This window comes from Columba livia, chromosome 4, assembly GCF_036013475.1.
Source record: "Columba livia isolate bColLiv1 breed racing homer chromosome 4, bColLiv1.pat.W.v2, whole genome shotgun sequence".
In the NCBI taxonomy this organism is placed as follows: Eukaryota; Metazoa; Chordata; class Aves; order Columbiformes; family Columbidae; genus Columba; species Columba livia.
Window position 1 is genome coordinate 4,418,240 of NC_088605.1, and position 19,882 is coordinate 4,438,121.

Genomic DNA, 19,882 nt, shown 5'->3' on the forward strand with positions numbered 1-19,882 from the left:
GACTGACCCAATGTTTTGTATTTTGAAGCTGTGCCTTTTTAAAAAACAAAAACAAAACCAAAAGAGCTTAGGACAAAGAAATCTGCTTTTGTTATTACAGTAGATATGACATAACATTCTTAGACATTTATTTTTTAATCACAGCTACTTACGTTATTGTGGCATTGGATGCTTTAGCAGCTCGTATGGTGAGATGTTAAGTAGCTCAAGAAATATCACAATAATGATGAAGTTCTCAGTTAATGATCTGCTTTAAAATTAACTTTTGAAGCTATGGGAAAGAAGTGAGACCCATGCAAGTGACATGAATGCTAACAGAAGATTTCTTTTGGAGCATTTCCCAATGCTCTAGACTAGCACCTCGTTTGGGTTGTGTTCTCTCAAGTGGTGGCTTCCTGAGATTTCCAGTGGTGTGTCACACGCTGTTACATTTCCTTTAACAAGTACATTTTAGACTACTTTAAGGCAGCCTCAGAAATGAAATCAAATAGTTTCTAAATTGCCAAAGGATGTCAGGACTCTGGAATTGTTCTTTTTAGTACAACTGTGCTGGCCTGTCTCTTGCCTGAGGTTATTTATGGAGCATTCCCTAGGTAGTTTGTATTTGCCAAGAATACAGTTTTTATGCCCTAGACACCTGCGTCAATGTCACAAAACATTACTTTTCTTCCACAAATGATGCTCGTTTCAGATACTGGGCATCTCTTAATTTCCCCTTTTGGGAGATGTTTGACTACGGTTCTTTTAGGTGGTTTTGAGCCTCTTCTGCATGTCGCTCTTTCCATTCCACCTTGGGAAAACCGGGAAATGTGTTCATGCATAAGCTGTGAGATGAGGAAGGAGGCCAAGGTGGTAAGGAGAGCTCCGAGACAGACTCACACACTCACCCAAATACGGTGAATCTAAATATCATAAAAGGGGGGTGTATTGCTAGCAATAGGACCTTGCAGGAGATGCAACAAGCGCTTATGGGAAATCTGGTATTTCTGAAATTACCTCTGTATTACAGAGTATGTTGGAATCGTGGAAGTAATTTTTAGGGTGCACAAAGGGGTTTTAGTGTACATGCAGCTTGGATGCTGCTGTGGATACAGCTCTTGGAAGCAGCAGAACCAGCACCAGCTAAGATATATTTTGCATCTCAACTGCAGAGTCTAAAAAAGGACCTACTAACTTTTTATTTTTATTTTTTACATTAGTTCTAAAACTGCGCGGTGAGTAAACTGGTTACTTTGAATCACTGATCTTAAGCGTATGAATTATTAGAAAATGCACATTAAAAAAAATAGTTACAACTAGGTATTAGCTGTTAGCTACTAGGTCAGGTAGGAGCTGAAAGTGCTGGGCTATATGTTCTTCTTTGTGCGTGAAAATTGTTGACAACAGAAGCGCAAAAGTTTCGTGTTATTCTTTTCCCCACAGAATCATTTCCCAGAAAAAGTGACAAATTTGTTCTGAAAAATACTGAATATTCTAGAACCTGAGCAGGAGCGATGTGTCTGTTATGTGGGGCTCTGTTTGTCGCCGAACAGCTGGCCACACGAACACTGTGGTTTATTCTTTGATATAATTCATTTCCTTCCTTTCCTTCTTCTGTACTACAAACAGCCCATCTGTTAAAGTGGGGAGATTGTAGACAGCATTTTAACTTGAGGCATGTGAAGTATTTTTGATGTTTGCTGTAGAAATATGAAGCCCTCATAAATCTGCAATGTGCTGATTCACTGCAGTGAAGGGTATTTATTTATTTATTTGCAACTATGAGAGTTGAAAAAGTATAGATCGGTATAAATAATGATAAAGAGAATAAACAGCAACCGTTGGCTTATTTTTGATTTTCCCCTTTTTGGAAAAATATTGCAAAAGCCATGACAAGAACTATCATAAACCATCTGCTGTTGCCAGGTGATTTTGATCTTTTTCATTTTGATTTCTTTTTGATGAACATGGCAAACAAATTAGATTTTTCGTGTTGACTGAATGAGCATGGTCTCACCTTCGGTAGCTGATATTTTCATTACAGAGTTATAATTAGATGTTAGAATGGAAGCATCTCCTAACTCTTTATAAATGATGGTACTTGTTGCACAATTACACTATGAAATTTGACCATAATTTTAAATGTTAGTAATATCACTGAATAATATTTATGTTTTACAAGTTTTAGAGTATTTGGTTGGTTGGTTGGGGGTTTTTTGTATTTAAACTCAAGACTGCTGGTTCACAAGCAAAGTTTACATCGAGTCTTTGGTGTACGACTCCAGTAGGAGTACCTGGCAACATATGTCAGATACTTGAGGCTGAATTAAGCATCAGCTTTTGCCGGGTTTATCCAATTTGCAGTAGTTCAGTTACATATTGGTTCAGTCCCAGTGAGGATCTTGGTACTTTAGGTTGTTGTGAATGTAGCTCCGTAAAAGCATCAAGAATGGAGGTTGAACGCATTTATAGACTTGAACACTGTTTCATACTCACAGCCCCTTCTTTTGTATTACTGAATCACAGATTCATTTTGGCGGGAAAAGACCCTCAAAATCACCAAGTCCAACCATTAACCCACCCCTGGCACTACCCCATGTCCTGAGAACCTCATCTCCATCTGTTCAACCCCTCCAGGGATAGTGACTCCACCACTACCTGTTCCAATGCCCAACAGCCCTTTCTGGGAAGAAATGTTTCCTAACATCCAATGTGAACCTTCCTTGGTACAATTTGAGGCCATTTCCTCTCATCCTATCAAAGTAAGATAAGATTTTGTAAAGCCCAAGTGGAAATATGCATTGTAAATCTTTGTGTTGCTTCTGATTTCTCACAAATCTCTTTGTTTTTCAATCAAAAACCGAAATATCCCTCAGTTTGTTGTAGGCACCTGGGCATGGTCAGTTTGCCATCATGTAGATGATAAATTAGGAGCAGGATTCATAGTTTTATCACTTTTTTTTACAGAGTAGTATAATGGAATATCTGGTACTGAATCAGTCCTTTTTATGACTATTTTCTTTAATAGTATATTTCTGAGGGGTTTTTTTAATTATTATTTTGAGTTAAGACTATATTATTTTCAGACTATATTATTTTCAGTTAAAACTATCTATCTTCTTTTCAGTTTTGTTGGCTTCCTCTGAAAACGACCACATCAGAGGGAAAGTTTTTAAAATGTGTTTTTTTTCATATAGCCATCAGTTTCATTACAACATTGTGCGACCATTCTTAATTGTACTTTTCTGCTATATATTTTCAAGTTTCTTGATACTGTATTTTATGAAGATAATAATGAAATTTATAGCATTAACATTTCAACACATTGAATATTTTTATTAAGTCTTCCTTTAACACTACTATGTTTGTTCACTATTCCTGGTTGTTCTTTTTATCCCTACTCTTGCTATTACAGTGATTGTCAGAACATCATTGTTCTCAATTAAACCAGATTGTAAACTACCTGGGGTAGTTACTGTAGGATAATATGTCTCTCAAAACTCTGTGTGTATTCTTGAATTACCAAAGGTAATTTAGATTATGATCCTTGGAAAGGACAAGAAATACGTAGTGAAAAATCTGATTTTTGTATTTTGAATTTAATCAGAGGGATTCAGTGCTGACCATCAATAGGTCTCCTTGGTACATTGAACGAATTTCATTGATTGTGAGATTGCCAAGTCTTTCTATGAAGGTCACAGTCCTCAAGTTAGTGTGGGACTAAAACCCACACTTGTTTATGGTATTTTAAAGATGTTTCTTTTTCCAGTGTGAGTAAAAGACTCAGTTGTCAAGCTTCCTAACATGGTGAGATTTTCCTAGGAAGCTCTGCATGATGCCATCTTGTGGAGCTCTTAGACTCCTGGAATAACAATCTACATGATAGATTAGCAAAATATTTCATTTTTGTTTTACATTTCAAGTTAATTCCTTCTACAATAAAAATTTAAATGTATTAAACTTTCTTCTTTTTTTCCTCTGTATTCTCTTTTACTTCTTTCATTCGGCAGTCGACAATTCTCTGCAAGGTTGATTTAGCAGACCAGCAGTCCAATTGTGTTGGGAAATTAAACCTCTAAGTATAATAGTACTGCTTGGTATATGAAATATAAAAATTTGGAGTCTTCAAAATGTTGAAGAATGCCTTACAAATTATAATCACTTAAAAAGAAAACCAAAATCGGAATAATTTAGAAAATGTGTGAAAACAGATTGAAGGAGGAGGACGATGATGATGACTATTCATGCTTATAATAATTAGACGGAGCACTACCTATGCTTTTAAAATATATATATATCTATTTATACATGTTGATATATGTACATTAAAAATTACCCAAAGTATTAAAACCCTTTTTGCATTGTTTTTATATCATCATCTATTTGGCTGTAGATGACAACCCAAAATGACTGTAGCTTATGATTGTAATAGGAACTCCTCCAAGAAGAAACATAATTAAAGTGCTCTATGCAGTTTTTCATTATCTGGTGTAGAAATTCCGTTAAAATTTTGCAAGCTCTCCAGTAAGGTTGCCCAGAAAGTTCATCCTGCTTTCCCACACAATAATATGTTGAACCAAGCAAAGTGAAGAGAATACGTTTATAGAAGCTTTAAGAAAAAATGTCTAGTTATAACCATGAATTTTCTAAATTATCTTTTGTGTTAGCTGAACAAGAGACACTTATTTAGAAAATTGAGAAGTTGTCTTTGTAACATGTAAAGAAGATGTAGGTAACTAAAAAATAAGTGGGATAAATAGGATAAATCAGAAACCCAAATAATGCAGATATTTATAATGTGGCATATTTCACTTTAATATCGCTACTTTAAAAACAGATCATGGAAGCAAAAAAAGCAATCTATTACTATTTTAGAACCTAGCAGTTGCAGAGGCTGAAGAATTAGAATCTTATTAAAATCATATTCCTAATTATACAACCCACAACAAACAGACTTCAAATTACTTTTCATTTAGCAATTTGGTTTTGGTATTTGCAGCAGAGATGCTTCCTGTTGCATTTAATTTTCCCAGTTAGTAAGGACTGGGGAATAAATGTATCAGTTTGTAGCATCTCATAAACTAATGATTATTAAACTTTGATTTTTTTATTTTTTTTTCTCTTCTCTTCGGAAACTTTTCGTTGCTCTATCTTGCTGTAAGTTACAGGGAAACACTATAAGAATTCACATAATTAAAATATATTCTTTTGGCTTACATATTTTTCTTCTTCTAGATATTTGCATAAATTCCAAAAGAAATTCACATATATTCAGAATGGATGCTTGCACCACATTCATGTAATAAAAGTTAATTAAAACACTAGGGCATATAAGGTGTATTAGAAGGGGGGTGGTCAGTAGGTCAGAGAGGTTCTCCTGCCCCTCTGCTCCGCCCTGGTGAGACCACATCTGGAATATTGTGTCCAGTTGTGGCCCCTCAGTTCCAGCAGGACAGGGAACTGCTGGAGAGAGTCCAGCGCAGCCACCAAGATGCTGAAGGGAGTGGAGCATCTCCCGTGTGAGGAAAGGCTGAGGGAGCTGGGGCTCTGGAGCTTGGAGAAGAGGAGACTGAGGAGTGACCCCATTAATGTTTAGAGATATATAAAGGGTGAGTGTCAGGAGGATGGAGCCAGGCTCTTCTCGGTGACAACCAGTGATAGGACAAGGGGTAATGGGTTCAAACTGGAACACAGAAGGTTCCACTGAAATTTGAGAAGAAACTTCTTCATGGTGAGGGTGGCAGAGCCTGGCCCAGGCTGCCCAGGGGGATTGTGGAGTCTCCTTCTCTGCAGACATTCAAACCCGCCTGGACACCTTCCTGTGTAACCTCATCTGGGTGTTCCTGCTCCATGGGGGGATTGCACTGGATGAGCTTTCCAGGTCCCTTCAATCCCTGACATTCTGGGATTCTGTGATTCTGTGCATATCTTTTTTCCTAATAAAGTTATGTAGGGAGAGCTTTTTATGATTGAAACAATTTGAAAATGTCCTTAAGAAAGTAGAGGATTTACTGATTTTCAGTCTAAAAATATGATTCCAATAGTGAACTTAATTTCATTTATTACAGCAATAGCTGAATTCCATATTAAACTTAAAGGAAATAGTAGTTTGCTATTTTCCTTCTACAATTACAAATGTCTACGAAAGAACCTTTCCTAAATACTTTCCTTACTTTGTCAAAGGAGACATTGTGCATATTGTGCATCCAGAATATTGTTTAGAATTGCCTACACTTCAGCTTCAGGGTTCTCAAACGTTAAGGAGTCTTTCAATGTAGCTAGAAATTATCCAATAGTTAATTTACATTATCTAATGGGATATTTTTTCTGGATTGAGAAGCTCCTGATGGTTTATCAGTATCTTCTGCAAAACAGATTTAGACATTATTTCAGATCCTTGTGAATTCAAAGATGGGCTGAACATGGCAGTGGGGAACAACATAATTGGGGTCACAAGGCAAAATCAGGAGGAGAAGGGATGTGGGATCTTATAAAACAGATGGAGTTGAACTGGTTGGACAATCCAGTTAATGTCACCAAATGTGTGTAAAATGGTATTTAGTAATATTTAATGATTCCTTCTCTGTTTGTACGGGAATGTATATTATTATTATTATTATTATTATTATTATTATTATTTCCCCCCGACTCTTGAGACAGTGTGTATATACTGAAGCCCTTGGATCATGGCAAAATAGAACTAAACATCTCCCAATATCTGCAGTTTCTGTGCGGTGCTGCCTTTGTGATAGTTCTGGGAAGCACAATTAGGAAAACCTTGTACATTTATAAATATCAACCTTAGAGAATGAAAGATGCTCACTTTGCCAGGGTTGTGTTTCATTCAGTGTCGCTGCTGATTCAAAGTTTTAGGCAGAGCATAACAAAAGAGATTTTTCTTCTTCTTCTAATCACTGTTTCTGACAAATTCTGACCTGATGGAATACGCCATTAAGAAAGAAAGAAAAGTTCAAAGAACAAGCAGAACCACTGCTTTGTGCCATTACGGATGTTTTTTTTTCAGTTGGGTGACATTTTAGGGATAGGCTGCAATTATTTCTTGATTATTGTACTTTTGACTTGAAGGAGGAAGAGATGTTCTCTCATTTTCTATTTTTCTCAATGTGCTGATGATAATATTCGGTACATGTTCATTTCTTTCCATTTTATATCTTGTTATTTGTATACTGCTACATCCTATTAAGAAGACCCTGTATTTGATCAGCTAAGCCATTGCTTCTTATATTACCACTTTAACTTACTTTTTCTGTGGAAATGTCTAATGCAAGTCCTAACAAATGTCCTCACAAGTCCCTGTCTCCAGGCCATATTTTGCTATTTTTCCACTTTCTTGCTTTTGGAAATGTTTTAGTTCTGTTGATCCACATAAACAGCATTTTTTTACTATTTCCTTTAACAAAATTAAAACCATTTAACCGACAGATATTTACCTGTGTCTTTCTACATCTATAGAACTTCTTTGGTTTCTCTGCAAAAAGATACAAAATAAATCTTATCCCATTGATCTTCCCAACCTTTCAGGCAAGTGCAATAAATTGGTCTTGTAGCAGAGTTGGTAATACGAGAAAATTTCTAATTTAATATTAGGCTATGAAATAGACTATTTTCTACCATAAGGTAGGTTTACCATTTATGATTTATTGGAACAGGCTGCCCAGAGCAGTGGTGGAGTCACCATCCCTGGAGGGGTTTAAAAGATGTGTAGAGGAGGCTCTTATGCACATGGTTTAGTGCTAGATTTAGTCTGTGGTGGGGCTCGATGATCTTAAGGGTCTCTTCCAACAAAAACAGTTTTATGATTCTAAGCTATGCAGACAGGTTATAAACCTAAGAAATAATAAGAGAAAAAGTCTTGTGCTCCCTTTCATTGTGTTAGTTGTCTGGGAGATGTTGGGACTATCTAATGTCATGCATATGCCTGCACTATGGTATAGCTGTTTAACAAAACAAGAGAAAAGAGGGGAAAAAACAGTCAGAGAGAAGATTATAAAACATTTTTTCTCTACACTTGGGGCTTTATCCAGAACCAATTAAAGTCCAGTCAAATCAGTGAAGTACAACACGCACATTTAAAAATAGGAGAGGTGATGGGTGAGATCAGCAAAGCTACTTGAAGCTACATTTGCATTCTTTCATCAGGCTCAGAAAACGTCAAGTTGCTCATGTCCACACAAACAGCTATTTCCATCTGGAGATAACGTCAAAGCCAAGCTCATGCTTAGGGAGGAGATTCTTGGTGCTCTGCCTTGCTGAAATCACCAAATCAATATTTTCTTTCAAGCAGAAAGCAAGCCCAAACCAAAAATGCCCCTTTCAGCAAGGATTTATCATCTTAAAGAGAAATATCAAGCTTTGCAAATCCATGCACCTTGCAAGTGCATTTTTGTTCATCTTTCTTCCACGCTTTGTTACTTCTCGTCTTGCAATTATTTGTACTATATATAATAACATAATTGTTTAATTTTATGACAATGTTTATGTATTCAAAATTGTGCTCAGGTTTCTGCAGGAACTGGTACACTTGTAGCAGTAGGAGGTTGTGGAAATACTTCTGAAAAACACAGGGCAAAGCTATTGTTGTGCTTACTTGTAATATTTAGCAGGTTTGTTGTTGGTGTTGTTTCTCCTCTTCTGCCCTTGAACAGGGTAGTTGCAGTGGAATGGCAGAAAGATGTAATTTAATGAAAAAGAGCATGCTATGTTGAAAGTAACTTCAAAGCTATGATTAAATGTACTTAAAATAATTAGTTTCAAAGCATTCTAATTCCTAGCAGCGTTTGAAGAATTCAGCATCTAATGAAGTAAAATAAATTACACACCACTTTGTTCATTGAATAACCAATTTTCTTCTCCTAACCACCATTTATCAACAGAGCCTTTCACTTGAAAACTTCTCAGCTCTCCTTTAAATACACTCAGACCCAACCACACTCCTCGTTCCCCATCACACAGACACAATGAGCTTGATTATAATACCTTAGTTGGATTATAATGTACAAAAACTAATAGTTCGCTCCAGATTAAGACTTTAATGAAGAGAAAGGAGACGTTCAGTGCAAGCTCTGCAAGGCTTTGCTTTAAAGAACTGCTGTTAGTATTGATGAAAGCTGAAAAATTGCATTTCCAAAATTCTATTTTCTTATATTCTTAAGTAATACTAAATTGTGAAGCTCCATGTGCTGCATAATTTGAGTTGTATTTTTTTGAAGGAAACATTAACCTTTGTATTTGTCATTGTTCATTTGCATCATGTCAATAAGTTAGTGTTCTGGATGACCGAAACAAAATATACAGTATTTCTATAACCACAAGTAATCTCAATGACAGTAGCAAAAAATCTTTATCTCACATTTTGACCAGAGGAGGTGAAGTTTCATGTAATTTCCCTCCCAGCAGCCCACGTCAGCAGCAACAGGAACACTTAAGAGAGAAATGGAGAAATCCCAGGTTCCAGTATAAGTTGGGGAATGACCTATTAGAGAGCAGTGTAGGGAAAAGGGACCTGGGGGTCCTGGGGACAGCAGGATGACCATGAGCCAGCACTGGGCCCTTGTGGCCAGGAAGGCCAATGGTACCTGGGGTGGGTTAGAAGGGGGGTGGTCAGTAGGTCAGAGAGGTTCTCCTGCCCCTCTACTCTGCCCTGGGGAGACCACACCTGGAATATTGTGTTCAGTTATGGGTCCCTCAGTTCCAGAAGGACAGGGAACTGCTGGAGAGAGTCCAGCACAGCCACCAAGATGCTGAAGGGAGTGGAGCATCTCCCGTGTGAGGAAAGGCTGAGGGAGCTGGGGCTCTGGAGCTGGAGAAGAGGAGACTGAGGGGTGACCTCATTCATGGTGATCAATATGGAAAGGGTGAGTGTCAGGAGGATGGAGCCAGGCTCTTCTTGGTGACAACCAACGGTATGACAAGGGGTAATGGGTACGAACTGGAACACAAGATGTTCCACTGAAATTTGAGAAGAAATGTTTCCTCAGTGAAGGCGTCAGAACACTGGAACAGGCTGCCCGGGGTGGGGGTGTTGTGGAGTCTCCTACTCTGGAGACTTTCAAGGTCTGGAGACCTTTCAAGACTTCTTCCCAGTGAGTGTGCCAGAGCCTGGCCCAGGCTGCCCAGGGAGGTTGTGGAGTCTCCTTCTCTGCAGACATTCCAACCCGCCTGGACACCTTCCTGTGTAACCTCATCTGGGTGTTCCTGCTCCGGTGGGGGGGATTGCACTGGATGAGCTTTTGAGGTCACTTCCAACCTCTGACATTCTGTGATTCTGTGAAATTTCCATGTAACAGTGCAACAGGAAAAGGTCTAAGCTAGTGGTCATTCTGGCTTGTTATATATATTAAATAGAATGAGAAAGTAAGTTAACTTGAAATGACTTTTGGACTGTAAATGATTCGTGGAGTTTGCAGCATCTCTTGATATCTGTACAGCCTGAACACATAGGATCAAGAAAGGAAGATCACTGCTTTCTTCCTTCTCCAGTTTGACTTTTTCTTAGTAGGAAAATTGGTCCAGACCTTTACCCTTTCATTTATCTAATCATTCTTTTAATTTTTTTTTCTATTTCTCTCTATATATTTATGTCACAGTTCATATATGGCCTAAGCTTAGACTTCATGTACTCATGAGCAATGCGGCTAGCCACTCCTAAGCCTATTAACTTGAATAATAGAAATTAAAAGGACTATTTTGTAAGGGTGATAAAGTTTGAGTAAGGGTTTACTGTATTAAGCAGTCTGTTGAGATGCTAGAGTAATATTCAAAATGACAAAAACACCAGAAGATTAATTTAATAGTAATTTTGAGAAACAATATAACTTATTTATTGCTAAGGACCGTAACATATCAAAATAAGCTTGCTTGCACTTTTAAAATGTTAATCTTAAGCCCCTGGGAGACTAGTGATAATTTTTAAACAAGCTTCCTCATTAATTTTCCATTTATAATGAGTTTTGTGCTGGAATGTTTAAAAACCCCTGGGAATAGTTTGTCACAGATTATCCTCGTTGTGATGTAATATTTCAGTTAGGTAAAGTAATGAATAAGCAGACATTTTAGATATATATATATCATAAACTAAATATAGATATCTCAGTAATTACGTTTTTATTACCAGATATAAGAAAGAAAGTAGAGCTAACAGAACAATTATGACACAAACCAATGAAACTTCAGAAATTAAAAAATTAAAGGAAATACTTGGTCTGTGCCCTGGATCACTTACTGTCACACTGTGTGGATTATTGTATGTGAATTATTTATTGCAAGAAATACCAGCGATAAAATACGTAGTTTACACGCTCTTCACTGCGGACGTGAACGTTGTTTTCCGAAGTTTTAATGGATGGTCTTAGCAAACCTAGTTCTGATTTTATTATTATTGTTGTTATTATTATTGTTATTATAACTCTATATAGGTATAAAATGTGATGTTGAATGTAAAAGAAGGAAAGCACAGTGTTAAAGTTGTTCTTGTTTCACTTTGAAAGCTTGTGCAGAAATTTTAGGACTAGACTTGGCTATTCCGTGACCATATGGACCAGGTTTTACTTTTATTTTGATTTCTTTTTATTTCCTTTATAGAAAATACATTCTGTTCTGCTTGTACTGAATTACCAGACCTATATATATATATATATATATACTTAAATATATTGCAGCTTTTGCACATGGAAGCTGCTGCCTTTAAAAGAAGCCTGTAGGACTAGACTTTTGCATTTGCCTTTCATTTTTTGTAAATTCTGGAATTCAATATGCCAAATGAATGGCATCGTTTCCTGGAAAAAATAAAACTCTAATAAGATTCCTATGACTTTGTGAAAACATAGAACAGAAAAGAATATCTTCATAGGACAAGTGGGGGGTGATGGCTCCCTAGATTACTTTCCCAGGCTGTGCTAAATCACAGCTTGTAAAGTAAGATGAGATTGAAAAAGAAAACGCATTTGTTAAAAAGTTAAGGGACAAGTTTTATTTCAAGTTATCTTTTTCTGTGCAGATCTGAAAAATGTGCCTATAATGCACATGGGTCTGAGCTGTTGTTCACAGGCTACTGATATTCTTTAGTGTTTTGGTTTGTTTTGGTAAGTAAATCCAAATTTGTATCAGGATGCATAAAACAGCGTTTTCGCTTCAACCTGAATATTTAAGGTGCTTCCATACATGTGTTTTTCAAAATGAAGACGTATATTCATGCTGACTTAATGTCATATTTAGAAAGTTCAAACACATCCAGATTTGTGTTTCCTGAAGTTTAAATTTTATTGTTGTCTCGATTTCTTTTTCAGTAGAAAATATACCTTTATTAAAAGCCATAGGTTATCAAAATACAGAGGTGTGCAAAGAAAAGTGGTTTTGAATATCCTTACTCCCTTTGTTGCTTTTAGCCTATTCCCACGATTTTTTCCTTTTGCAAGAGTCAATGGATTCTTGTGTTTCATTGAGTTATCCAGCAGCATCACACAAGTTATTAACAGCTTAAAAAGTTAGAAGGAAAAATGAAAGGAAAAAAAAAACTGGTATTTTTTGCTGTGTCTCATCCTGCTTTATGTACAGAAATGGGCGTTCAAGGTTTTAAGGCGTTCGCAGTACTGAACTCATGGTTTTGCTATTGTATTTCTGCTTTCCGGTATTAAGGCCGATGTGAGCTGTGCCAGTTAACGCTCCACTGGAAGGTGCTAAATTGATCTTTTGTAGTAATTAAGATTGTGCGAGAGCACGCTCAGGAAAAGTAAGAAAAGACTCTTAGCTGCTGAATCTAAGCTGTTTGTGCTCAGAAATTGAGAAATATCCAGATGCTCTTTACCCAGAGTTCTTGCTCTACCAGGTTTTATGTGTCCATAGCAGAAAATGCAGAACTTCGTATCAGTTTGATGGCCAGTACCAAATGTTCTGTATTTTCTAGATTTCTTTTGAAAACTACATTGAAAAATATATATATTGTATGAATTTCCTAATATCTTGTCAGATAATTTTCCTCAGAGATCAAGAAAGCAGGTGAGATGGAACCAAATTGATGTATCAGCGATGATAACACAGTCTCACAGGTGATTTAAATGCATATAAATTAGCGCTTTCAACAGAAAACTGTGCTCAAGCAATGGGCAAGTTATATTTTTTCTTGATCATATTAATAGGTCCATATTATGTGAAATGAACCCTTAATTTATGTTTTTCTACTTAAGATATAAAATGTGGGAGATTTGAGGGATTTTCTTGAAGTTAATGGACATTGTACGGAACAGAACTGAACAGGCCTCTGAGGCCTACGTGTTCAGCAAGAGAGCAAGAGTCAAGCAGCCTATGTGATTCATGTGACTTTGTAGAACCTTGAGTAAAACAAAAGAAAAACGGACTAGTGAAGAAAAGAGTCAGCAAGTTAGCTATAATATAGATACATTTTACTTAATGTTAGAACTTGTGCAGAAATGTTCAATGCAATCATCTATTAGTTTGCTGCGCGTGAACAGTAGCTATTATCCGATTATATGCAGCTTGCTGGTGCGTGGACAGCCCGTGAACAGTACATGTAACCAACTAGATACTTGCTATTAATTCAAAGGAAAACATAGAGTTTTGTGTTCAGGATTTTATTCATACAGTTTGTTTCTAGTATTTTTTTATTCATACAGTATTTTCTTGTACTGAAAATTAATAACCTGTGAAGGTTGCGGGCACTCTTGTTACTGAAAATCAGATAGTCAACCTGTATTCCTCAGTTTGTCCTGTAAATCACAGAAGCAAAAATTAAATTACTTTCAGAGGTCATCCAAAAGGAAGAACTGAAATAATGTATGTGTATATGCATGGAAAATATATTCTATGGGGCAGGTGCATATATAATGTCTCTAAACTGACTGGCTTGTGTATGTGACACCTTATGACACCAAGTTTTGAGGGAGTGTCAACCTGCTGGAAGGCAGGAGGGCTCTGCAGAGGGATCTGGATAGGCTGGAAAAATGGGCCGATTCCAATGGGATGAAGTTCAACAAGGCCAAGAGCCGGGTCCTGCACTTTGGCCACAACAACCCCCTGCAGCGCTCCAGGCTGGGCACAGAGTGGCTGGAGAGCAGTCAGGCAGAAAGGGACCTGGGGGGACTAATGGACAGAAGGTCAACGTGAGCCAACAGTGTGCCCAGGTGGCCAAGAAGGCCAATGGTATCCTGTCCTGTATCCAAACCAGCGTGGTCAGCAGGACAAGGGCAGTGATCCTTCCCCTGTACTCTGCATTGGGGAGGCCACACCTGGAGTATTGTGTTCGGTTCTGGGCCCCTCAGCTCAGGAAAGAGATTGAAGTGCTGGAGCGGGTCCAGAGAAGAGCAACAAGACTGGGGAAGGGATTTGAACATAAGACCTATGGGGAGAGGCTGAGGGAGCTGGGCTTGTTTAGTCTGGAGAAGAGGAGGCTTAGAGGTGAGCTCAGCACTCTCTAGAACTACCTGAAGGGCAGTTCTACCCAGGTGCGGATTGGTCTCTTCTCCCAGGCAGTCAGCAATAGGACAAGGGGCCATGGGCTTCAACTCTGCCAGGGGAAATTGAGGCTTGAGATTAGAAAGCAATTCTTTGCAGAGAGAGTGGTCAGGTATTGGAATGGCTGCCCAGGGAGGTGCTGGACTCACCGGCCCTGGAGGTTTTGAAACTGAAATTGGACATGGCACTTAGTGCCATGATCTAGTCAATGGACTGGAGTTGGACCAAGGGTTGGACTTGATGATCTCTGAGGTCTTTTCCAACCCAGTCCATTCTGTGATTCTATGTGATTCTCTGTGATAACTTTGCTCTCAGTGTACTATTCAGCTTAACCTTGGAAATCTGTATAATCACCAGGACTCAAAGTATAGTCAGTTTTGACTAATGCAGAGTTTAGTGATAAGAACCAATGTTTTTGTCTGTATATTATGTTGTGGCTCCTGTAACTCTTTGAACAGGTAAGGTGAAAGATGTGAAAAATCTGAAAAACAATGTGCCGTAAATGACAGAGAGACATTAATAATTAAACGCATTACTAGCTACACAAAAAAGAAAAAATCCAGTACAACAGTTCTTAATGATATCTTTCATGGACCATATACGTCAATGAATTTCAAGTTCAACCATTTGTGCTAAACAAGGTTCAAATGTCTAAAAGACTGACTATATTTTAACGTGCTATAAAGGAATTAAAAGCCTCCAGCAGTCCAGAAAATATCGTCCTTCAGTTCTGAATGCAATGCCCATTACCACAGAAAGATTTAGTCAATCATCGGGCAATAATTAACTCTGTTGGGCTGCTGTAATTGCTAATGTAATTGTGTAGCTGAGGTTTACCCACTTTTAATTCTGCTGTTGCCTATTCCTTTAGCAAGAAATAAAGTTTCTTCATTCTCTAAAGAGGTACTATATTTTATGCTATTACATTCACTTTATTCATTTTATATACAGCTGAATTTTCTAATTACTGATGATGTGATGTCCAGTATTTAGTTCATTGAAAAGAAACTGCTACGATCATTTATTTTGCTCATCTACACATTTGCAAATAATTGCAATAAAAAGTGATTACTTTTAAATGTTTCATCCCATTATTGCATTGACCTTTTGACTGTCAGGATTTTGCTGATGTGTTATGTGGTATTTTTACCATGTCACACTGGTTTGACACTCTCAGTTCACTAATGTATTTATCTGTCTTCTCGGAAGTAATTAAATCAGGTAAAACTCATCAGCAGCAATATAGCCCATGTATTTGATTCCCTCTATGCTGAGAGGTTTGGGCTTTAAAAAAAATAATTGGAAATAAGTGCTTTAGAATTGAAGCCTTGAATTCAGATGAGTTAACGTTCTCTGTCAAAGAGAGATCTACAATATCATTTGGTGTCACAGCCATCACAAGGTACAGGGTGATGCACCGTCCTTCCCCTCCCTCCCCTCTGATCCCATCTCTCGCTTTTTCTTTGTGCTTTTCTTTAGAAAAAAAAATGCTTTGCAAGTCCAGTTCTTTCTAATTGTCTCTTTTCATCATCAGACTCCGGCATATTAGACAAGCGGCAAAGAAAGGACGTTTTTAGGGGTTTTTTTTGCAAGTTCGTTATGAGCAACAGCAAATGGGGAGGAGGCAGCATGAGAAAGGGAGAGAAGTTGCTTTTGTGGTTTGTTTTTAATTATATATAGCATTATTTTTTCTTTTTCAAATGACACTGGCTGCTTGGCATCTCATTCTCAGCAGCAGCAGAAGCACTGCAGCTGTCAGGCTTAGGAGGCAGCTATGGCATTGATATTCCTGCTTTCATGTTTGAACAGTTATCTTTGCAACTGTAAATGACAGAACCTCTTTTTAATATCGTTTAAAATAAAAGCTAGAGTTCTGTAGACATTGATGGGAATCATGTGGGAAGTATTGCTACTTACCATGGAAATACGGCTTTGTTAAGCTTAGGGTAAAAAGTGTATGAGATATTTTGAGAAGAAAAAGTGAGATTTATTTCCTGTTTTTTTTACAGAAAATTAATGAATGTGATTTAATAAACACAGCCAGTTTTGAAATGGTAGATGCTCTGCTCCTGATACAGGAGGCTTTACACAGAATGAAGCTTCACATGAATAAAAGAGAAAATAATGTATGTTAAAGAGAAAAAGGGCGTAGCTGGGTATTAGAACCTGTGGATGCTCAAGCAGGGTGCACAGCACGTGCATTTTCTTACAGCATGGTGAGGACTGGAGCCATGCAGCAATGCTTGCTGTGCCAAACCAAGAAGGCAGGAGTAAGTATTTTGCCAAACGACACTGAATTGAGAGATAATGACCTTAAAGACATTGTAAAGGTGAGAAGAACCAAGAAGAGAAAGATAAATTGCACATTTGAGAAGCACAGATAGACAGAAGGACTTTGGGAAAGTAGTTACTATTAGTCGAGTACAAAAATAATGAATGAAATGAATTTTTGTTACATGCACAATGTATACTTGGGTCTGTTGAGGAAGAAATGTGGAAGAATAAATTACAAACACATGGAATCTAAAGCAGATTTTTTCTTTTCATAATGTGATAATAAAGCTACAGTTGAGTGCATCCTGAAACTAAGAGCAGAAGGAGAGTGGGAACAGAAGAACATGATTAATCTTTAACAGTAAACTTTTTGCTTGTCACTCTGAATGTCTTGAATCGAAGGCAACCATGCGTCAGATGTTGAGTTCGAACTAAATAAATGATAAAAATGCATGATTTGATGAAGTCAGTGAAAACTACTGATTCCTGATATCTTGTCTCACAATAATTTCTCTTGTCTTTAACTTTGAGTGATTAACCCCTTCCCTGATTCTCATAGCTGACTTCTGATTTATTTATTTATTTTTTAATTACTTGCTTTTACAAGGGAAAGGGAAGAGATATTTTTGAATTACGTGTCTTTAAGAGTAGTCTAGACACCATGGACTTGTATACTGTGTTGCTCTAATTATATTTAGGATTTTGCCTTTGAGGAACAATCTTAGAGTAGCCATAACTTCATTCCTGCATGAAAACTGTAAAATCAATTGACAATCACCTATTAGCACAGGTTAAATTATTAGTGCCGTCAGAAACAGAAGTACAGCAAAGAGCCTCTGCAGAGATGTGGAGTCATCCAACCACTGTCAAGGAGCTTCAGTTCTATGTTGCAGTGATTTTGGGAATTGATTTGCTTTGTGTGAGAATGTCTTTGCATCTCCTTGACCTACTCCAGATGGGAATATTTTCCTACATGTGGTGAGATTTGTGTTTCTGGGGAGTCACACTGTTCTCTGTGCAGTTGCCACCAGGCAACACTGTCAGACCAAATGCCATGAGATGATGACACCACTGAGAAAACACACTAGGGAAATATAAAAATATGTTTGTCTTTCTGGTTTCGTTCAAGGGCTGAACTGGGATGTTATAATTCCTCCCCCTGCAGTGCTGGTCCAGCTCTGGGTCCTCAGCACAGGACACACATGGACCTGCTGGAGAGGGGCCAGAGGAGCCACAGAAATGAGCCGAGGCTGGAACAGCTCTGCTGGGAGGACAGGCTGAGAGAGTTGGGGTGTTCAGCTGGAGAAGAGAAGCTCTGGGGAGACCTTAGTGTGGCCTTTCTGGACTTAAAAGGGGCCCATAAGAAAAATGGGGACAGACTTTTGAGCAGGGCCTGTTGTGATAGGACAAGGGGTGATGGTTTTAAACTAAAGGAGGGAGATTAAGGCTGGTCATGAGGAAGAAATTGTTGTTCCTGAGGGTGGTGAGAGCCTGGCCCAGGTTGGGCAGAGAGGTGGTGGATGAACCATCCCTGAGACATCCCAGGCCAGGCTGGACGGGGCTCTGAGCAACCTGAGCTGGTGAAGATGTCCCTGCTCATGGCAGGGGGGGCACTGGGGGAGCTGGGAATGTCTCTTCAACCCAAACCATTCTATGAATGCCAACAGGAGGTAAAGCTCTCTGATATAAAAATGTGCATTTCTAAAATAGTACCTGAAAGCTGAAGATTTTAGCTTGGCTTCTTTATATGCTGCAAGACATATTGAATGTTTAGCTTGTAACAGTATCTCATGCTGCCACATGTTAAGGCTTATAAACAAAAGCTGTGTTATATTTTTATGTGATAAAGGTTTGTTTGGGGGGGGGGGGGGGGCGGAAAAGTGATATTGCTCTCTCTCATAATGACCTCTGTCTCCCCGTGAGCCAAGAGACATGTGAAGGAAAAGGACAAAAGCATCCACCAACAAATCCCTACCTGCAGAGTCTGTGTGACAAAAATGAAATATAATTATATGTGTGAATTGAAAGAAATTGAATTGCATGTTGAGGGCTGAAACCTATATATAGCGCTAGAGTAAATTAATTCCAGCCTTGTCTCTTCTTTCTGCATTACCGACTACTTCAGAGTCAGCGCCGAAAGCTATGTCGGCCCAGTAAAATATTTTTGTGTATTTCAAAGCCAACACAAAATTATACTGCCAATTTTTGGTCTCCGAATTCATGGAGTTATACTTAGAAATACTGTTTTGCCCAAGAGGTTAACAGCATGCTGCAAGAATCTATATTCTTGCTGAAGTTGCCAGAAATTTGTTTTGTAAGAAGAAAATGAGCCACAGCACGTGCTCTGAGTTTTCTATCTTAGTGTGGAGAGAGAGTGAAATCAGGATAAATCCTTTAATGTTCTTGTAAAGTGCATTGTGGAAGAAAAAATTGTGAATACACCATGAAGCAGAAATGAGATTTCATGTACTACAGAAAAGGTCTTGACTGTAGTGCGTATCTCTTTTGTTTTTCTTAAATTACTTTTATACAATATTCATTATTATCTTAATAGATTATTGTATGTAAGAAATTTGGCTTAATGAGCAGCAGGTAGGGATGTGCCCTTTGTTTTTGGTGTAGCCTGAAGCACGTATCACAATACAAACAGCAATTAAAAATATCACTGCTACCATATTCTGCATTCTGGATCATTTATACACTTTTTCCTCTTAGTAGTAGAGTTTTAATTGTCTACTGTATTACTGCATTTTGTTAGATGCATCTTTTCACTAAACAACAGCAGGAATGGGTTAAAAATAAAAATAGTATCTGTACATATGTATCATGTGTTCTCTTCAAGTTTCACGCGAATTTCTTAACTAAGTCAAACCACAACAAGCGATGGAAGAAAGAGCTGTAGCTAAAGCACTTATGCACATGTTTCTTTCTACTTTTGAGATAATAGACCATAAGTAAATAATAATCTGTATTTTAATTGGTTTAAATGAATGAAAGAAACTGCCATGTTCTTTATTTAGTAGGTAGATCTCTTCTTCCAAGCTTTGTCATTTGAAGGTCTTTCTGCTGAGCCCTGTGACCACATAAATGGGAAAGAGAGCATCAGGGATTGAGTAGGAGGAGTGTGTGCCAAGGCAGGGTC

The 19,882-nt window shown here is 37.9% G+C and overlaps 1 protein-coding gene across 3 annotated transcripts in view; it reads left to right on the plus strand.

Moving 5' to 3' along the window:
- CTNNA2 (catenin alpha 2) overlaps positions 1-19,882 on the plus strand; it is a 486,439-nt gene that overhangs the window by 196,267 nt on the left and 270,290 nt on the right. The gene's annotated exons all lie outside the window — the stretch shown is intronic.